The 18,767-nt window shown below is 41.3% G+C and overlaps 1 protein-coding gene across 2 annotated transcripts in view; it reads left to right on the forward strand.

Annotated features, from left to right (window-relative positions):
• The first annotated feature begins 2,109 nt into the window (after window positions 1-2,109).
• Window positions 2,110-18,767, forward strand: part of BICRAL (BICRA like chromatin remodeling complex associated protein) — an 81,627-nt gene continuing 64,969 nt past the window's right edge. Inside the window, exon 1 of one of the 2 annotated variants that reach the window (XM_068558426.1) lies at window positions 2,110-2,174. The gene's annotated coding sequence lies outside the window, so the exon portion shown is untranslated. Of the gene's footprint in view, window positions 2,175-2,502; window positions 2,540-18,767 lie in introns of those variants that run through there. The other variant, XM_068558428.1, reaches the window with a different exon arrangement.

An 18,767-nucleotide genomic window follows, 5' to 3' on the forward strand; every position in this document is an offset into this window, starting at 1 on the left:
ATGAAAAAGCCTGCCATGCCCTATCCTCTTCCTGAATTCACCTCTTTGTTAGGTGATCTCTTAAAGTCAGATTTGTGTTTCTTAGGGGTCTTGGCCTATTTGGGAGAACAGCTTTCTGAAATCCATTAATATTTCATTGGAGCTGTGGAGCAACAGCTGTATAACTTGCTTGGTGGGCCCTAATTGCAATGAATAACCTATGGACTCTTTTGAAATGTAATTCTTCAAAATGTGTATTATAATTAAACTCCAGCCAATACAAAGGCACTTTAAAACAGGTTTTAAAATTTCCCAAGCCAATTAGAAAACTGGTTGGTCCAACTGTCAAGTGTAGAGAAATATGCGAATTTATGCAAAGACTGCTGTTCCAGGAAGACCTTGGCTGAATGTGAACACAACACACATCTTCTGAGAAAACACCTCGATGTACTATGTGACACTAAATCATTGATTGTATTTATTAAGGCGGGTCTAAATACAAAGCACACATTGTGAGTGACAGAGTGGCAGTTACTAGAACAAGATATGTTTTGTTTTTTAAAAAGATCTTCTATCTTAAATATGACAACATTGTATGCCAACCTTGACATACTTTGTGCAGTAAAATAGCGTAGTTACAGTATCCTTCTAAAAGCAAACAAGGTGTGCTACCATTATGATTTTTAATGCTAAGGGGATATTATATTAGAAACTAACAAATTCCACTTAAGTAATTTAAATCTAGGGATAATTTTATTTAGAACTCAACAAATATCTGGGGGATATGGGTTTGAGCTTTGCTGTTTATCAGCAGGACCCCATTGCTATATGCATTACAAACTAATTTAAAATAATTTTAGAGTATTTCTGGGGCTTACATATGTATTTTTTAAAATCTGAATCACATTTTTGTACAATTTATCTTTTACCTTGATGTTTATTTAAAATAAAAGACAACAAAACCCCCACTATATTTTTGTGGGCATTTACAGGAAAAGTAAATGTAATTAACCTAAACCACAAAGGCACCCACTCCCAATCCACAGTCATAATTAACATTTATTTAAATTCTCTGGATGCTGGATGGTTTATGGAGACGTCTCAATTTGAGATTTGAGATTAAAAATGGGTAGTAATTATACTTGGACTACAGAATGTTAAAAGTTTGGGTAGCTCTCTCTCTTTTTTAACCTATTCTATTTCACTGGATGTTTGGGAAGCTCTCTTTTTAAGACTGGGGATCACGTCATGAAAATTCCACAAATGTGGCAGTACAATTATCTGCAATAAAGAGAAAGCAGTGGGAACTGGAGTTTTGAGAGTGACTTACTTAGCTCCTCACCTTCATCTTGGCTGCTGAAGTTTTTTTGTTGTTGTTTTTTGTTTTAATGTTAACATACAGGTTTACAGATAAGGTTTCACTGCATTTTGGAATGGAAAGAGGGTGTTGCAAAGGAAAGCTTAGTAGAATTAAAAATTGGAATGAATCAGTTATTTGCCAAATAACTAAGTTAAAAGTTATATTTTCGTTTTTGTGTGTTTTTTTTAAAGCATATGCAAAAAGTGTGTACTGGGACATGTTCCAATTAGAGTTCTAAACAAATATTGTGTTTTTTGTTTTTAACCCCCCCATCGGCGCCCCCCCAGCTAAAACTGGTGTGTGTGTGTGTGTGTGTGTGCGTGCGTGTGCAGGGCGCCTGCGGAGAATAGCACGCATCTTGTAGATCTTAAAAATAAAAAAAAAAAAAAGCCAAGAACCCTGTTTCTTGAATAAACCACTGCATTTCTTGAAGTTAAAAAGAATCCCACAGGAAACAGGAATTATCAGCTTTGGAGCTTGATTTTTCTAAAAAAAAAAAAAAAAAAAAAAAAAAAAATTAATTGAAAAAATCCTAATCTTCACATTTTTTGCTAGGCGAGAACCGAAGTTTGGAGGTAGACGAGCAGGCGAGCGGTTTGCCCGGGCGCAGAGCATGAAGGCCGGGCGGGCGCGGGGAGCGGGCGCCCGCCGCCTGGCGCGGGGGTGAGCAAGAGAGAGAGCGGAGCGCGTGTGGCCGGCGCCGCTCGGCCGGGAGCTCCCGCGCCCGCGCCCCGCGCCCCGCGCCCGCCGCCGCCGCCGCCGCCGCCGCCGCCGCCGCCGCCCCTGGTGCGATGGCGCAGAAACCCCGTTGACAAGGCACTGCTTTTTCATGACGGTGAGTTTCCCTTTGAGTGTATTATAATTTTGTGATAAAAATTTCAAGGAGAAAAAAAAAAAACACACACAACCTCCTTCCTCTGCCTCTTTCCTTCGGGGAGGGGAAAAGCGAGGGGGGGTGGCTGGAGATATATCTCCAGACAGAAAAGAAAGAGGAGCAAATTAAACACCGAGTTGCCAAAACCAGGATATTAGGTTTCAGCCCAGAGAGCTATTGGCTAAGGCTGTGTTTTTTTTTTGGGGGGGGGGGTGGGTTTGTGGGTGGGTGATGGTGGTGGTGGGTGGATGTTTAATGGACACGGAGAAAAAGGGAATCGAGTGTTTATGCCTTTCCCAGCGATGCCCGGGCCCCGGGAAGACCAAGTTCAGTGTCTCGGGCGGGGGCGCGGGCGGGCAGGGGGCGGCGGGGCCGGGCTGGGGGCGCCTAGGCGGGGTGGGGGCCCCGGCGCCTTTTTTTTTTTTTTCTTTTCCGCGGATGCAAATTTCTGGAGCGGGGAGAGGGAGAGCCTGGGAAGGGGGATGGCGTGGCTGTTGGTGGTGGGGAGGAGAGGGGAGGGAAGCCGTTTAATGACTCATTGATTGAGCCGGTTTAAAATTAGTTGTGTGCGCGAGTGCGAGTGTGTTTTCCGTCCCCCCCCACCCCGGAGCCGCCGGGAACCGGGAAGGAGGGAGCGGGGCTCGGCGAGGGGAGGACGGCGCGGCGGGGCCACGAGCAGGGGCAGGGAGGGCCAGGAGTGACGGCGAGCAAGGAAGAAAAATAAGCTTTTCCAATCTCCTCCCCTCGGTTTTCCCCCCCTCGTTTCTTCTCTCTCGGAAGCTCTTGGGTGTGAATCGCATTTTCTTTCTTCTCGGCAAAATGGACCCCGCGTCTCGAGAGGGGGAGGGGAGCGGGTGGGAGGGAGGCGGCGGCGGCGGCGGCTGCACGGGGTTTATTTTTCATTCTGGCTTCCTCCTTCCCGCCGCTTGTGCGGGCGGCCGCGGCTGGGAGAGCTCGGGGCCGGCCGGCGTCTCCGGCCCGGTGCCCGGTCCGGCCCGGTTCTCGGCGCGCGCCTGCCGGCAGGACTGGCCCTTCCCCGTCGCCTCGCTGCCTGGGCCCGAAGCACCGCAGAGGACCCGCGGCCTGGCCCGGACGAGTCCTTGTGCCGCGCGGAGGACCCTCGGCCCAGCCAGGCGCCTCCTGCGGGGCCTGCGCAGCCAGTCCGAAGAGACGAGAGGCTCGGTGGCACTCTTTTGGCCGAGAGTGCGCGGGCCCGACGCGGTTCGCGCCCCCGGATCGTCCCGGACGCAGGATCTTGCGGGGGTTGTGCGGGGCGGGGTGGGGGGTGGCAGTTGGAAGGCGCTAAAATGGCGCTGGGCCTGGCCCGTCGCCAGGGCTGGTGGCGCAGTTGCTCCGCGGGCGCCATCTTCCCTGGCGGCGCGGGCGGCGCCCTTTGGGGACGCCTCGCCGCCCGCAGTTCCAGGCGGTCCGGGGTGTGGGGGCTACGCTCCGGGGGCCGAAATCTGTACTTGGGCCCGGGGCCGAGTAGCCTGGTCTTTTCCAGTGCCCCCAGACCCGAAAGGCGAGGCCGCCGGCTCGGAGCGGGAAGGGGCTGGGGCCGGCGGCATCTTGTTCCTTTTACCACTTGCGTTGAGGGAGGAAGTGGGCTGAGGGTCGGGCCTTGCAGCCGAGGGGTTCCCTCCCTGAACCCGCAGCCCCCTCCGCCCCCCGCCCCAGTCAAAATTGGAGGTGAGGGCTTCCCGTCGTCTTCTTACGGCTTGAACCTGGACGGCTTTGCTTTCCCTGGCCCGGCTTCGGGCAGGGCATGGAGGCTTTTCGTTCATCCTCTTCCACTTCATTTTGAGAGTAAAGTCGAACCAGGTTACAAAACTGCAGAAAAAAGAGTCGAGGACAGTGTCTGTCTGCCTTCCAGTAGCGTGGTTCTGTATAGGTCCCCTATGTTAGTTTTTTTAGTTGGTTGTGTTTTCACAACCCTGGAGAGACTTTTCTTTAGTTGTCAAATTGTGGGAAGGTGATGGGTTCCAGTGATTTGAAACTTCTTTTTGGCTTTCATATCCCCTATTCCAAATGGTAGTAAATTACGATAGTTTATTAGAACTCTGATCTGAAAAATTAAACTCGCCTTGAAACACCCCGGAGACTTTTTTCCTTTTCCTTTCTAAAAACAAAAACAAACAAAACACTATATTTTGGTTCATCTCTTTCTGATCAGTATAAGACTTCTCAGTTCCCCCACTCATTAAAGTGTTTCCTTAGAAGCAGTCATATAAGTATTTATCTGTCCTGTAGTAGCTGTTTATCAAGGTGTGTGTGGGTTTTAACTTTGTTTTCAGTTGTTACTGAAAAGATTATTGGGAGGAGGAAGAAGTCAGTAAAGCTCTGATCTCTCTAGGAGTCCACCGAGATGGAAAGTAAATAGTTAATTTCTGGTGGATAAAATAACATAGTGGCACCATTAGGTGTGTGCTTGTGTTTACAAATACTATAGTGGATGTTTTAGGCTCTTTAAGACCTACCATGTGTTGAACACTGTTGTATGCCAGGAACTGTATATATTTACCAGGGAAGGAACTAATAACGTTTGCCAAGATATTCGAATTGTTCAAGGTCTCGAAGTTTTAAGTGGTAGAATTGACAGTGGATCTCAAAAGCCATGTTCCTGGCTCTGTATCTGTGGTTTCCAAATCTGAGCATCAAAATCAACTGGGAAGATGTTTTAAAACACAGATTTGTGACATCCATTTGTTAGGGAGAGTGGGGGTTTTTTCAAAAGGTCTAATGTGTTAGGCAGTCTCAGTTTTAAGATTCAGACTTTCAACTTCTCAATGCCCCTAACTCCCTCCAATTTTGAAATTCTGGCTCATCCGGGATCCCCTGAATCCAAATATGTAGGACTCTGTGTTATTCCAAAGCTCTCCAGGTGATTCCATTGTGACACAGATACACATTGAGAACATCACTGTACTACACTATGCACTGTGCTGCTGGCTCTCTTGAATTGGAACATGAGACTTGAGGTCTATATCATTTTGAGTTTCAGCACAGTTTTATTGCTCACATTATTTTTATTTTTCTCCTCTGCCATTTATCAAATCCTTGAAATGATTTTCTTACAGAAAGAAAGCTTAAGTATCACAAGCCTTTAAAATCTTAGTACATATTTAAAAGTATATAATTTCATTCTACTAGAAGTTACATAACATACTGGCTTCTAGGTCTAGCCGGGCCATCTAGTTTAGTCAAGACAGCTATGCAACAAAAATATTGATAGAATTGAATCTAGGATTGATACAGAATTTAGGAATAGGGTAGGAAATATCCTGAAATAAAAACCTAGAGAGAAATCCTTGAAAGGAAGGGGTCTTTCTGATTTTCAATTGGGAAGGTATTTTTTGGGTTTTGGGAAGTAGGATGGGGAAGTTATTCTAAACATGAGACTTGATAAGAACAGAGTATGCATTAAAGACACAGAAGGTCAGGAAGAAACATCCAGAGCAGGTAATGAATAGCCAACCAGACCAAAATGAGAGAGAACCAAGTCAGTGAGGAAATCATTAACTTCTCTGGAGCAAGGACCACGTATTTTAGTTATTTTGTGCTTTTCTTTCTTTATTCTAAAATTCTAAGATTTTCTTTATTCTAAAGTGTTTAGTGATTGCTAGGGGGAATGGTTGAAAAACTTTGATTTTTGATGCAGGTGTCAAAATTACATTATCTTTGTGTATATCCACGTTCCTCTGTCCTTCTACATTTTGAGAAGTTTTATAAGGGGCAACTGTTGGATACCTGTGTGCAGTCTGTGTCCAGTCTAGACTAGTGAGTGGGTGGAGTCCTAGTATTTGTGTCATGTGGTGTTTCTCCCCTTGTTTTTCATGGTAAATGCCAGAGTAATTATTTTCTTTGACTAAAATCCAATAAAGCTTGAAAGGAGGGGAAATCTAAAATAAACCTGCCCAGAGGGAAAGAGTAGCTTCTTTATTTTAAAGTAGCCTTTAGTGAAATTCAAGACAGACAAGATCTCTGCTCTCATGGACTTTATAGTATAGTGGGAAAAACAGGAAATAAGTAAACACAAACAAGATAATTACAGATGAAGAAAACTTATAAGAAGGTAATAAGCTGGTGGGTCTAAAAGAGTGTGTTGTAGGGAATGACTATTTTGGCTAGTAAGGGTCAAGGAGTGTCCCTTTTGAAAAGGTGACATTTGAGCCGAGACTTGACACATGAGCTTGTGCTAGCCATGTGAAAAGCTGGGGAGATATTCTTGGCCTGGGAACAAGTGCAAAGACCTGAAAGGCCCAGAAGGGCGCGGGTGTTAGAACAGAGAAAAGCAGGAGAATGCAGTGACCTAGAGAGAGAGAGAGCAGGGCCTCTTATATTAGGGCTTGTGGGAGTTTTGAGATTTTAATGAAAATGAGAAGCTATTGTAGGACTTTAATTAGGACAATGATATGTTTTTGTTTTTAAATATCACTGGCTGCTCTGTGGAGCAAGAGAGGAAGCAGAGAGGGCAGTTAGGGGACTATTGCAATGGTCAGCTCAAGGCTGATAGTATCTTAGACAAGTACAGTGGCAGTGGAGATGGAGCAGAGTAGATGGTGGGTTTCAGATATATTTTGGAGGTTGAATCAGGAGTATTTTCTTCATGGGTTGACTGTGGAGGGAGAGAAGGAGGAATCAAGGATGGCTTCAGATTCCTGGCCTGAGCTTTGGTGGCTGGTGGTGCCAATTGCTTGTAGAGAAGACTAGGAGAGGGAGAGGTGTGAAGGGTGGGTTCTATGTGGAACCTTTTAGGTTTTTGAAAAACTTGTGAGACATCCAAGTGGAAAGTCAAGTAGGCAGTGAATATTCAAGTTGAGCTGAGTGGAGTGGACATAAATTTTGGGAGTCACTATCATAGAGATAGTATGTCATGGAACTGGTTGAGATCATTTGTGATCACGGAAGACTTAAGATCAAGCCCTAAAAGTTCCAGTGTGTAAAGCTTGGTTAAAGTAGACCAAGAAGGTTCAGCATTAAAGCAGGAGAGGGAATTATCCCTTTCAAGAAAAGAAGGACTGGTCTGCTCTGCCAAATACTGTTGAGAAGTTAAACAGTGAGGATAGAGAAATTCCACTTGGATTTGGCTCTCTTGACAAGTAGTTTCAGTGGCACATGAGGATGGAAGCCAGGTTGGAATGCATTGAGAGAATGGGAGTGAAGTGAATGTAAGCTGCTTGTTGGGGAAGTTTTCTCGTAAAGCGAGGACAAACTGCACAGCAGTGGTTGGAGAGAGAGATGTGATCAAGGAAGCGCATTTTTAAAAAATGATGGGAAATAGAAGAGCATTTTCAAGTAGGCTAGCGAGAATATCTAATAGGGAGAGACTAATGCAGAAGACTACCAAAGGAGAAATAAGACTACCAAAGGAGCAAAATTCTTTATTTTTTTATTTATTTGTTGGCCTCGCTGCACGGCTTGTGGGATCTTAGTTCCCCAACCAGGGGTTGAACCCAGGCCCCAGCAATGAAAACGCCGAGTCCTAACCACTGGACCACCAGGGAATTCCTGCCAAAGGAGCAAAATTCTTCAGAAGGAGAAAAGGAATTCAAAACACAAGAAGAGCGTTTTCCTTTGGTGGGAGCAAGATGACTTGCAGTCATCTTGCAGTGTAGCAGGAGAGAAGGCAAAAAATTGGCACAAGTGCAAGGAGGTTTAGGAACTGGAGATAGAATATAGGGCTTTCAGTTCTGGTGGCTTCTGTTTTCTCAGTGAAGTCTGAGGCAGGGCCAGCAACTTAAAGTAAAGGAGGAAAGGGTGTGGATGGTTTGAGATGCGGAGGACACCTCACCTTGGACAGCAGGAAGTGAACTCACTGGGACACCAGATAGGGTGGCTGGGCATTATTGAATGCCTGGATGTGGCTGGAGGTGGGGGGAGGTCTGAATTTAAGGTGAAACCAATCGACCCAGTTAGTTGTGTGGTTTTCTGCCACCAATGTTCAGCTATAACAAGGGAAGCAAAAGCAGCCAGGTGATCAGTTCAACCAAGATTGGAGTTTGGCCCCCCAGGTGTGATAGGAAGAGAGGAGCTAGGGAATTGAGGGTGGTTGCAAGGGTGTGATTAGTGATGAACCTTGGGATGTTATCTGGGTAGGAAAGCAAGAGAGGATAATGGGGGTGGGGGGCGAAGAATTTAACCATGAAAATCAGTTTTGGTTAATAAAAAGTGACTTAATGGGTAGAAAATTTCAGCCGGGGATGATGAAAAAGTTCTGGAGCTGGATAGTGACAACAGTTGTACAACAATGTGAATGTACTTAAAGCTAATGAACTGTACACTTAAATGGTGAATCTTATGTATGTTTTACCACAATTAAAAAAAAATGAATTCGGGAGTTCCCTGGCAGAGCAGTGGTTAGGACTCTGCGCTCTCGCTGAGGAGGGCCCGGGTTCAATCCCTGGTCGGGGAAGTAACATCTCACAAGCCACATGGCACGGCCAAAAAAAAGAAAGAAAGAAAAAGAATTAACATTTAAAGGTTTGTGGCAGGTACAGATGTTACTTGCACACTGCCTTGGACTATTTGCAAAGTACTATATTTTCTATGGAAGAAAGGTTTAGAAAGCATATCTCAAATTATTGAGGCTAAAGAGACAGTATCCCCTCTTATCATGGTCCCAAACTTGAGTAGGCATAACAGTCACCTGTAGACACAGAGGTCCTGGAGTGGGACCATGAAATCTTATGTTTCCCTGTTCACGCACTTATTCTAAGCCTTTAGCATAGCATTTAAAACAAGCTGGGCACTCGGTAAACATTTTCTGGCTAAATACTTAGACAGCCCAGGTAGAGTAGAATGATGGGAACCAAAGAAAAAACCATTTTTTGAGATAGGTAGAAATCAGCAAGGCCTTATAGTACATTGTGATCTCTGTGGGTAAGAGAAAAATCAGATTAAAGGGAGAGAAATAAGGGAAAGTCATTTTTTTAAAATTCAGATAATACCAAGTGGAACTTTGTAGCACTCTCCCTAACCTCCCTTTCTCTATTCTTTCCTCAGACTGCTGTCATTCATCTTTTCATAAGGTTCCTCTGTTCCCCAAATGGTCTACAGAATAAGTAACATTAAAGTAAAATTAGAGAAGAGGAGAGCAGGGTAGATGATAGGATTCAAAATAGAGGTCTGTGGTCTTTCCTGAGAAGATAGCAAGGTCATTTGTCAGGGGCAGAGGCAAAAGGTTTTGAGTTTGAGGGAGTAAATTTGTGGAAAGTGTCAGATGTGGGGAAGATGGATGAAAGGAATGGTACTTAGCTGCAGTGGGGCAACATGAATTAAGCAACATACCAGTTCCATCTGCATGTCATGGTTCTCTCGTGATCAATAATGTTCTAGGGTAGAAGTGGAAAATACAGTGGGTGAGGGGGCTGGCAGAAAGCGGGGCGGGGGTAGGGGATGTTAAATGAATGTGAAGTGGGAGAGCTGACAGAGAAGGAAGGAGGTGTGGACTTTAAAGGAAAGCCCTAAAAGGGAAACCTTGTAAGTGGTCCCTCGCTGAATGGAGATGGGCCCAGGAGGCGGCTCTGCTGGGGTGGCTTGCCCATGTGTAGTGCAGTTCACAAGTGCTCAGGGCTGGCAACATACCCAGTATGGGAACGTGGAAGAAAGAGGTCTTGGGGAGAGGCAGCTTGATCTTTTTTCCCCCTTACCTCATATGTGCTTCCGCTCAGGAAAAGGTCCTGAGACCTCACTGTACCAAATCTGAAACCCAGGTTCCCCTTCCCTGTAATCCTCATCAACTTTAATTTATATAGTTGTTATTTAATTATAAATTTCTTTTTAATAAAGTTGGAAAATTGAGCATTTTCTGTTTTTGTGGGTTCTTTGGCTTATCTTGCAAACACATTGAACATTAGTATTACCTGAAATAAAAATCCTAAATGTGAGGGAATGAGGTATGAATGGTATTGCCTTTCTAGGAAAGGCTTATTTCAGTTCAACTAAAATCCAGGGTGCTTCCTTGTAGCATCAGAAATTAAACATGTGTCACAGGTGTCCCAACCTGTGACTGTAACATTTTCACAAGAAAGAAAATGGGGGAAAGGAGAAAGAATATTGTTAAACCTTAACATTATTTCGGACCCTGACGGGTGTTTAGTATTATTAAATTCTGACAACACCCTGTAGGTAGGTTTGTCTCCGTTTTATAGATAATGAAACTGAGGTTTAGAAATGATAAATAACATGCCCAAGGTTACATTACTAAGCGGCAGAGCTGGGATTTGAATATATACTGCATGTCCATGAATCATACATTTTGCCATTGGTGTTAAGCCCATGTATAAGATTTTATCTACAAATGACTGCCTACTAGTTAAACATTTTGAAGTTTTAAAATTAAAATTGGATGACCTTTGTTTCAATAGGAGGAAGAGGGAAAAGTAGTGTTTTATTGATAAATAAAAGTGGTGATCAAAAAACCCAGAATCTTATGTCGATAGTCAAATTTTAGGTCAGAGCAGTTATTCTGCTCCTACAGATAATTCAGTTTTTTATTTGCATAGTATGGTGAGTCAAACATGCGTAGCATTGCTCCCAAGCTCTATACTTGGGAGCAATCAGGGATTATGAATCATATCCTTCACTTAGCAAAAATCCTAATTGGAAAAAAGAACACCTAGAACCTTAATTAAACATGATATGGTACAGCTCAAGTTGTTCCCTTGCTTGGAATGTTGTCAGTGTTATAAAAGTACAGATTTGGATCTAAAATGTACAAAGTGTGATTCGCTTTAAAGAAACATTCTTTTAAAGAGGCCATACTGTAGGTTGAATATAAGGCCAGTAAAATAACGTGTCAGAAGGATTTTTTCCTTTTCTTTTTGACCCTATGAGAAAGCTGAGCCCTGATGGACAACAGTAATAAAAGATGATGAAACATTCTTACTGTGGATTTTTTAGTTCACTGGGGCTGACCTACAGCTCTTGATCGTTAAGTTAGTCCCTGAACAGTCTGAGGTAGTGCATGAGTTCTTCATGCAAGGCTGCCAGAACTAACCTGAATTTTCCTTCTTTCCCAGTGAGAACCAGCCCTCTCACTACTTACTAGTGGTAAGCCTAATTTGGGGAGATGAAGAATTTCAAAATCTTGTGGTAAATGTCATATGGGAGAGACTTTCAAAATTTGTTATGTAGACTAAATGTTTCAAACATAACTAAGGAGTGTTAAGACTGCTATTGTATGTATTAAAATCACCCATCTTTAACAGTCGCCTGCAGTGATTTCAGACTTTTATTGTAATTTTTAAAAAAAGATAATCAGTTTATTTATCTGATTTCTTGGGTTTTATTGTAGAGTTGGTATTCAGCTCTCCTTAGAATAATATTTTACAGTGTTAGGGCCACCACCATCAGTTGATTTTTAGCAATAATTTTTAAAGCCCTAAGCATTTCCCCTGAATTTAAAAAAAAAAAAAAAATGCCGTAGTTGTTGAATGTTTAGCTTTAGTGTAATGTACGTGAAAGTTTTATGAATATTAAATAACTTAGGGTAGGTTATAATTCTTTTCAGTAGTCATTTCTCAATAAGTAGTAGAGCTGGAGAAACTTGGATGCCATATTGAGAGATTAAATTTAAAATCTTTATATTTGTGTTTGACAAACAAAGGTATTACATACAAAATTTAAATTACTGTCAAAGAAAGTTTTCTAGAACGAAGTTTAGTTTTTTAAACTGGACTTAACCTGGGAAGTAGAATAATAGATTTTTTTTTTAATGTGGAGAAATGTCTTCAGATTTAGAAGTAACTCATTCCATGTGTAGAGACTGTTATCCACACACACACAAAAAATCAGATTTTTTTTCTCCTGATTACTGAGAGTAAAAGTTTTTGATTGTGTGGTTTTAACTTGGAAGTATTTCTCCTAGGATTTAAAATAAAAATGAATGCTGCTACATTTAGATTTTTTAACTCTGATACTTCCTAGAAATGCAAAGAAATATATTTAGGAATAGGAAGTAAGAATAAACTGACCTATTTGTATTCTGATTCTCCAGATCTGTGAGAATCAGGATTGGAAAGATCTTGAGAGTCCAGCCCCTTTTCTCTAGGTGTGATCACACTTAAAAGATGCAGATTTACACCTAGAGATGTTTGGAGCTACTTCTATCCATAAACCTCAAGATCGCTTGCTTGCTTATTTATTTATTTTAGGTATTTTTTTTCACTTTACTGATCTAATTTACAAGGTAAACAATAACTGATTTTTTTTTTCTTTTAACATCTTTATTGGAGTATAATTGCTTTACAATGGTGTGTTAGTTTCTGCTTTATAACAAAGTGAATCAGTTATACATATACATATGTTCCCATATCTCTTCCCTCTTGCATCTCCCTCCCTCCCACCCTCCCTATCCCACCCCTCTAGGTGGTCACAAAGCACAGAGCTGATCTCCCTGTGCTATGCGGTTGCTTCCCACTAGCTATCTATTTTACGTTTGGTAGTGTATATATGTCCATGCCAGTCTCTCACTTTGTCACATCTTACCCTTCCCCCTCCCCTTATCCTCAAGTCCATTCTCTAGTAGGTCTGTGTCTTTATTCCCGTCTTGCCACTAGGTTCTTCATGACCTTTTTTTTTTTTTTTCCCCTTAGATTCCATATATATGTGTTAGCATACTGTATTTGTTTTTCTCTTTCTGACTTACTTCACTCTGTATGACAGACTCTAACTCCATCCACCTCACTACATGATTTCTTTTTTTTGAGCTCACTCCTCCCTCCAGCTACTGCCCTAATTCTTTGCTCCTCTAGGTTTGTTGGGTTTTTTTTTCCCCCAATTTTTAAAACTATTTTCCTTGTTTCTCTTCATCAGTCTGATTTTTATGTCACATGGTATACTTAGAATTATTTTCTGTTACAGCATATATTACCTAGGTAAAACAATCTGAAAGTAAATGTCCAAAGAGAATAATCAAAGAAAAATGAAATTTGGGGAACTGTGTTTGAAAAAGAGGAGTGGGGAGGGCCTTAACTTACCTAGAAATGTAAAATGGACATTGTGCCATGTGAAAACCTGTGCATACCAGAGAAGATTTCCTTATCTTTTTAATATATTTTATGAGTACCAAATTATTACTGTACATTCTTTTTTCATTTGCACTGTCATGTTAAGGTTCTAAGGTTAAATGAGATAAATAATCAATTAAGAAATCACCATAAGTCTTGCCAGGGGTCTGTTTACGTGTCTTCTCCACCAATACTCACAAAGAGAATAATGCATGTGCTACAGTCAAGATGACTGAAAAGATCTGCATCTAATGTTAAAAAGTTGTGTAAACTGTTTTTCAAAAGTATGCACATTGGATATGCAGTACAAAATGAACAATATAGAGAAATATGTTAAAGTCTTCATGTAAATGAATACTTTAGTTCTATACATACATGTAAACTTAAATTGTTTTATAGAACACATTTTCATTACAATTAGATGCTCCCCAACTAAAACTGATATTACATCAAAAAATGTGACATAAAACCTATTTGACATTAACCTTTTATTTTTGTCATACATTACATAAATTCTCAACTCATTATTTAAAATATGTTCTATGTTCCAAATTACCCTACTATCCAAATGTTACCTTGAGCTTGACTCTCAAGTATGTCTTCAGGATATAATATACATGAAAGTCACAAAGCAAATAATTTATTTTCAGAGCATGACATGGATTTGGTATATGTATATGCATTGTATGTATATACCTTCAAAATATTTTCCATCCTTTTAAGATTAATTTAAAGTTAAAAATATTCTGGGAATTTTCTGGCAGTCCAGAGGTTAGGACTCGGCGCTCTCACTGCCGAGGGCCTGGGTTCAATCCCTGTTTGGGGAACTAAAATCCCATAAGCCACGTGGCGCAGCCAAAAATAAATAAATAAATAAAAATATTCTGTTTTTTTCCTTCCTTTCCAGAATGTTTCTTTTCTAAATGGAATGTCATGTTTTGAAAAGTTATTACTGTAACTATCTATTCGGAAAGAAAAAGCCACTGCACTGATAATTCATCATCAAATATTTATTAAATGCTGATTTTGTACAGGGCACTTGGAGGGTACAGGAACATGTGATCTAGCTGGGTAGATAATAGGTACATGCAGAAAAGTACACAGCAGTATGTGATAAGTGCCAAATGAGAGCAAAGGAGAGAGAGCCTTTGACCGAAGTGTGTGAGCGCGTCCATCCATTCACTCATTCAGCAAATATTGTTGAGTACCTAATATGTGCCAGGTGCCATTCTAGGCTCCAAGATGCCTCAATGAGCAGGACTCTCATGAGAAGACAGACAGCATACCTAGGTAAACTTGTAAGTTATAGGGAGAAAAATAAAGCAAGACAAGGAAGATGTGGAATGCTGGGGGATGGGAAGGTGGTCACTGGTAGGTCATGATCCTTGGGGCAGAGAGTTGAAAGAAGTAAGGAGTGAGCCTTATCTTAAGGAATGACATTCCAGGCAGAGAGCAGCCAGTGCAAAGGGCCTGAGGCATGAGCATGCCTGGTGAGTTCTAGGCCTGGGAAGTCAGCAAGGGCTAGAATCAGAAGTAAGTCAGAGAGGTTTGGGGCTGGGGGTGGGGGCCGTTGTTTAGTCAATGGTTATTCACAGTTGAACATAGAAAAGGAGTTTGGTTTTTACAATGAGAAAAATGGGGATTCATTGGAGGGTTTTGATTTATGTTTTAAAGGCATTGCTCAGGAGGCTGGGGTGAGAATAGATGCAGGGGGTAAAAGAGGGAGAGCAGAGAGGCCAGATGAGAGGCGATGACAGCTCGGACTAGGGAGGTAGCAGTGGAGGTGGTGTGTGGTTGGATTCTGGATCTGTTTTGAAGGTATAGCCGATGGGATTTCTTGATGGATGGGATGTGGGGCGTGAGAGAATGAGCAGTGAAGGGTTACATATAAAAAATGAAATTTGAACTGGAACCTAAGGAATTCGTTGACCAGGAGAAGATGGCAAAGCAGAGGAATTTAGGTGGGAAAGAAAGAAATTAAGTGAGAAGTATATAAGAGGGGCAAGACAGTGGGGAATCTTCTTTGGATGAAGTGAGAAGTTTCTCAAAGAGGAGAGAGAAAAGAAGGAAGGCTGGAATGGGACATTGGGATAACAGTTTGTGAAATGCACTCAATGCAAGGCCAAAGTATTTGAATTTTTCTTTACGTACAAAAAAATCATAAAGTTTTTCAAGCAAGGCAGTTATTTGACTAAGAGAGAAAGAATCCTTGTAGTTAATAACAGCCTTGGAACCAGACAGATCTGTGTTCCAATCCTGGCTCTTTTCCTTTCTGTGCTGTCTCCAGTAAATTATGTAACCTCTCTGGGGGCATGTGCCTTAGTTTCTCTGGATTGAGGATTCACCTTGCAGAGGAAGTTTGCCAGGATTAAGTGAGACCATGCATACAAAGAGTTAACAGTGCCTCACTAATTTGGAGCTTAACTATCACTACTTTTTAAAATTATTGTTATAAAAAAATGTTAAAGCAGTGTTTAATTAGACTAGTCTGCTAATAGTGAATGAATGAGTGAATGGCTCCTTTAGAAAATGAAATTGACTTTTTGTCGTAAGTGAATTATTTCTGTCAGTCAGTATTGCCTTCCAAGACTAGGCAATGCCCCTTGAAATTCCTGTTAGTTGTCCAGTGGTATACTTTTATCAGAACAGCAGGGGATGTAATACAGTGTTCTCCCTCCAAACAGTTAAGAGATCAAATATAAAAAATTCCCATCTTGACATTCTCAGTTTAGTATAGAAAAGACTGAGAAATTTAGCAGTAGAAACCTGACGTCACTTTAAAACCCACTTTCCAAAAATCAGTGTCCTGCTGAACACTGGTCTGCAGAATGGAGGTTTAGAAAATGCTGGGAAAGTGAAAAAAGGCATATGGGCTTTGATTTCGTTTAAATATAAAACATACTTTAAAAAATAAAAATATACTAAAGAAAAAGATTGAAAAAGTATGTTCCAAAGTATTAGCTCGGGCTGCCATAACAGAATACAGATGACCCTTGAACAACATGGGTTTGAACTGCATGGGTCCACTTATGCACGGATTTTTTTTTTTTTCACGGAATACCTACTACAGTACTCATGATCCACAGTTGATTGAGTCTGCAGATGCAGAGTAACTGCCTATGTAGAGGACTGACTCTAAAGTTATATGCGGATTTTCGACTGCTCAGTTGGTCAGAGCTCCAACCCTTGAGTTGTTCAAGGGTCAACTGTACCATAGACTGTGTGGCTTAAACAGCAGAAACTTATTTTCTCACAGTTCTGGAGGCTGGGCAGTCCAAGATTGGGGTGCCAGGCAATTCGCTTGCTGGGGAAGGCCCTCTTCCTGGTTTGCAGATTGCCTCCTTCTTGCTGTCCTCACAGGAGCTCTGGACTCTCTTCCTCTTCTTATAAGAGCGCCAGCCCTATTGGATTACGGCTCTACCCTTGTGAACTCATCTAACCTTAATTATTTCCTAGAGACCCTGTCTCTAAATCCAGTCACATTAGAGCTTAGGGTTTCAACATGAGTTTTGTGGGGGACACAATTCAGTCCACAGCAGTTACTGCTAGGCAGTGGAATCATAAGTGATCTTCATTTTCTTCTTTATTCATTTCTGTACTTTCCAAACTTTCTGCAGTTGAGGGTGTTGGGTGAAACTGGGTTCCACTTATATGAGTTACCTACAGTAGTCAAACTCATAGGGACAGAAAGTAGAATGGTGGTTGCCAAGCGCTGGGGGGAGGGGAAAGGGAGAGTTAGCATATAATGGGTACAGAGTTTCAGTTTTGCAAGATGAAAAGACTTCTGGAGATGGATGGTGGTGATGGTTGCACAACAGTGTAAAAGTACTTAATACCACTGAACTGTACAGTTAAAAATGGTTAAGATGCTGAATTTTGTTATGTGTATTTTACCACACATACACACAAAAATTCTCAGCCCCCTCTCCAAAAAAGGCCCCAAAAAACTTCTAAAAAATATATAGCTTTTGGAGTTGGACAGATTGGGTTTAAATACTAGTTCTGTGTTGATATAGTGGTTCTCAAACATGAGTGTGCATCAGGATTACCTGGATGGCTTGTTTAACACCCCCTGAGTTCCTGGTCCAGTAGGTCTGGGATGGGCCTGAGAATTTGGATTTTTAACAGGCTCCCAGGTGATTGAGAGCCTACAGCAAGTTCCCTGTTTGTAAAAGTGGGTCTGTTTGTCAGCTGTGAGGCTTATGTGGGAGTACCTGGTTCAGGAGCTCTCAGCATCAGTTTTAGTTTCTTTTTAGCAAATTGTTTGTTTGCTTTTTCCTCAAATAATTTACTATTGGATTTTTTTCTCATGTATTTAAGATCATTTTACACAAACATGAAGAAATAACTTATTTTTTAAATTTATTTTATTCAAGTATAGTTGATTTACAATATTGTTAATTTCTGCTGTACAGCAAAGTGATTCAGTTATACATATATATATTCTTTTTCATATTTTTTATCACAGGATATTGAATAGAGTTCCCTGCGCTATAGAAGAAACTTACTTTTAGAAATATATATTAAAGTCTTTAAATATGTAAGAAGCATGTAAAATTAACTTTGCTTCTTAGAAGATTAGGATTATTTCAGTCCAGTGGCTAGACTAGGGTTATCTTTGGAACTGATACTTAATATTCAACTTTTTTCCTTTTCCAAATTATATCTGTGTGTGTGTGTGTGTGTGTGTGTGTGTGTGTGTGTGTAGGGGGTTAGAATCTGGTGAAAACAAGGGTTATGGCAACTCCCTTCCCTTCATCCCCCCCTTCCATAAAAAAAATCCCACAAACAAAACCTCTTGGAAACCATATGTAAATAATTAGGGTAAATATTATTCATACCTCTTTAACTGTTCTTAAATCTTAAAGATTTCCACCTTGTGGCTGTCCATAAAGGCTAACAAGGGGAAAATGAGCCTCTAGGCCAGTGTGTTTCCTAAAGTAAGTTCTATAAAAGTCTCTAGATGGGAACTGTCCAATTTGGGGGGCACTAACCACATATGGCTGTTAGTGCCTGAAATGCACCAATTGTGATGTGCTCTAAGTATAAAGTTCACACCAGGTCTTGAAGACTTTGTATGAGAAAAAGGATGTAAAATATCTCATTAATTTTATATTAATTACATGTTGAAATGATTAAATAAATACTAAATAAATTTTTTTTTAATTTTGTCCAAAATATTTTTTGGGTATTCTGGACAAAATAAAATGCAGTTCACCCTTGAACAACGTGAGGGTTAGGAGCACCAACCCCCTATGCAGTTAAAAATCCACATATAACTTTTTATCCCCCCAAAACTTAAATAATAGCCTACTGTTGAAGAGAGCCTCACTGATAACATACAGTCAATTAACATATATTTGGTATGTTATACTTATTATATACTGAATTCTTACAAAAAAAGTAAGCAAGAAAAAAGAAAATGTTATTAGGAAAATCATACACAGGGGAATTCTCTGGCGGTCCAGTGGTTAGGACTCCGTACTTCCACTGCGGAGGGCTCACGTTCAATCCCTGATCAGGTAACTAAGATCCTGCATGCCAC

Source organism: Eschrichtius robustus, chromosome 12, assembly GCF_028021215.1.
Source record: "Eschrichtius robustus isolate mEscRob2 chromosome 12, mEscRob2.pri, whole genome shotgun sequence".
Classification (NCBI taxonomy): Eukaryota; Metazoa; Chordata; class Mammalia; order Artiodactyla; family Eschrichtiidae; genus Eschrichtius; species Eschrichtius robustus.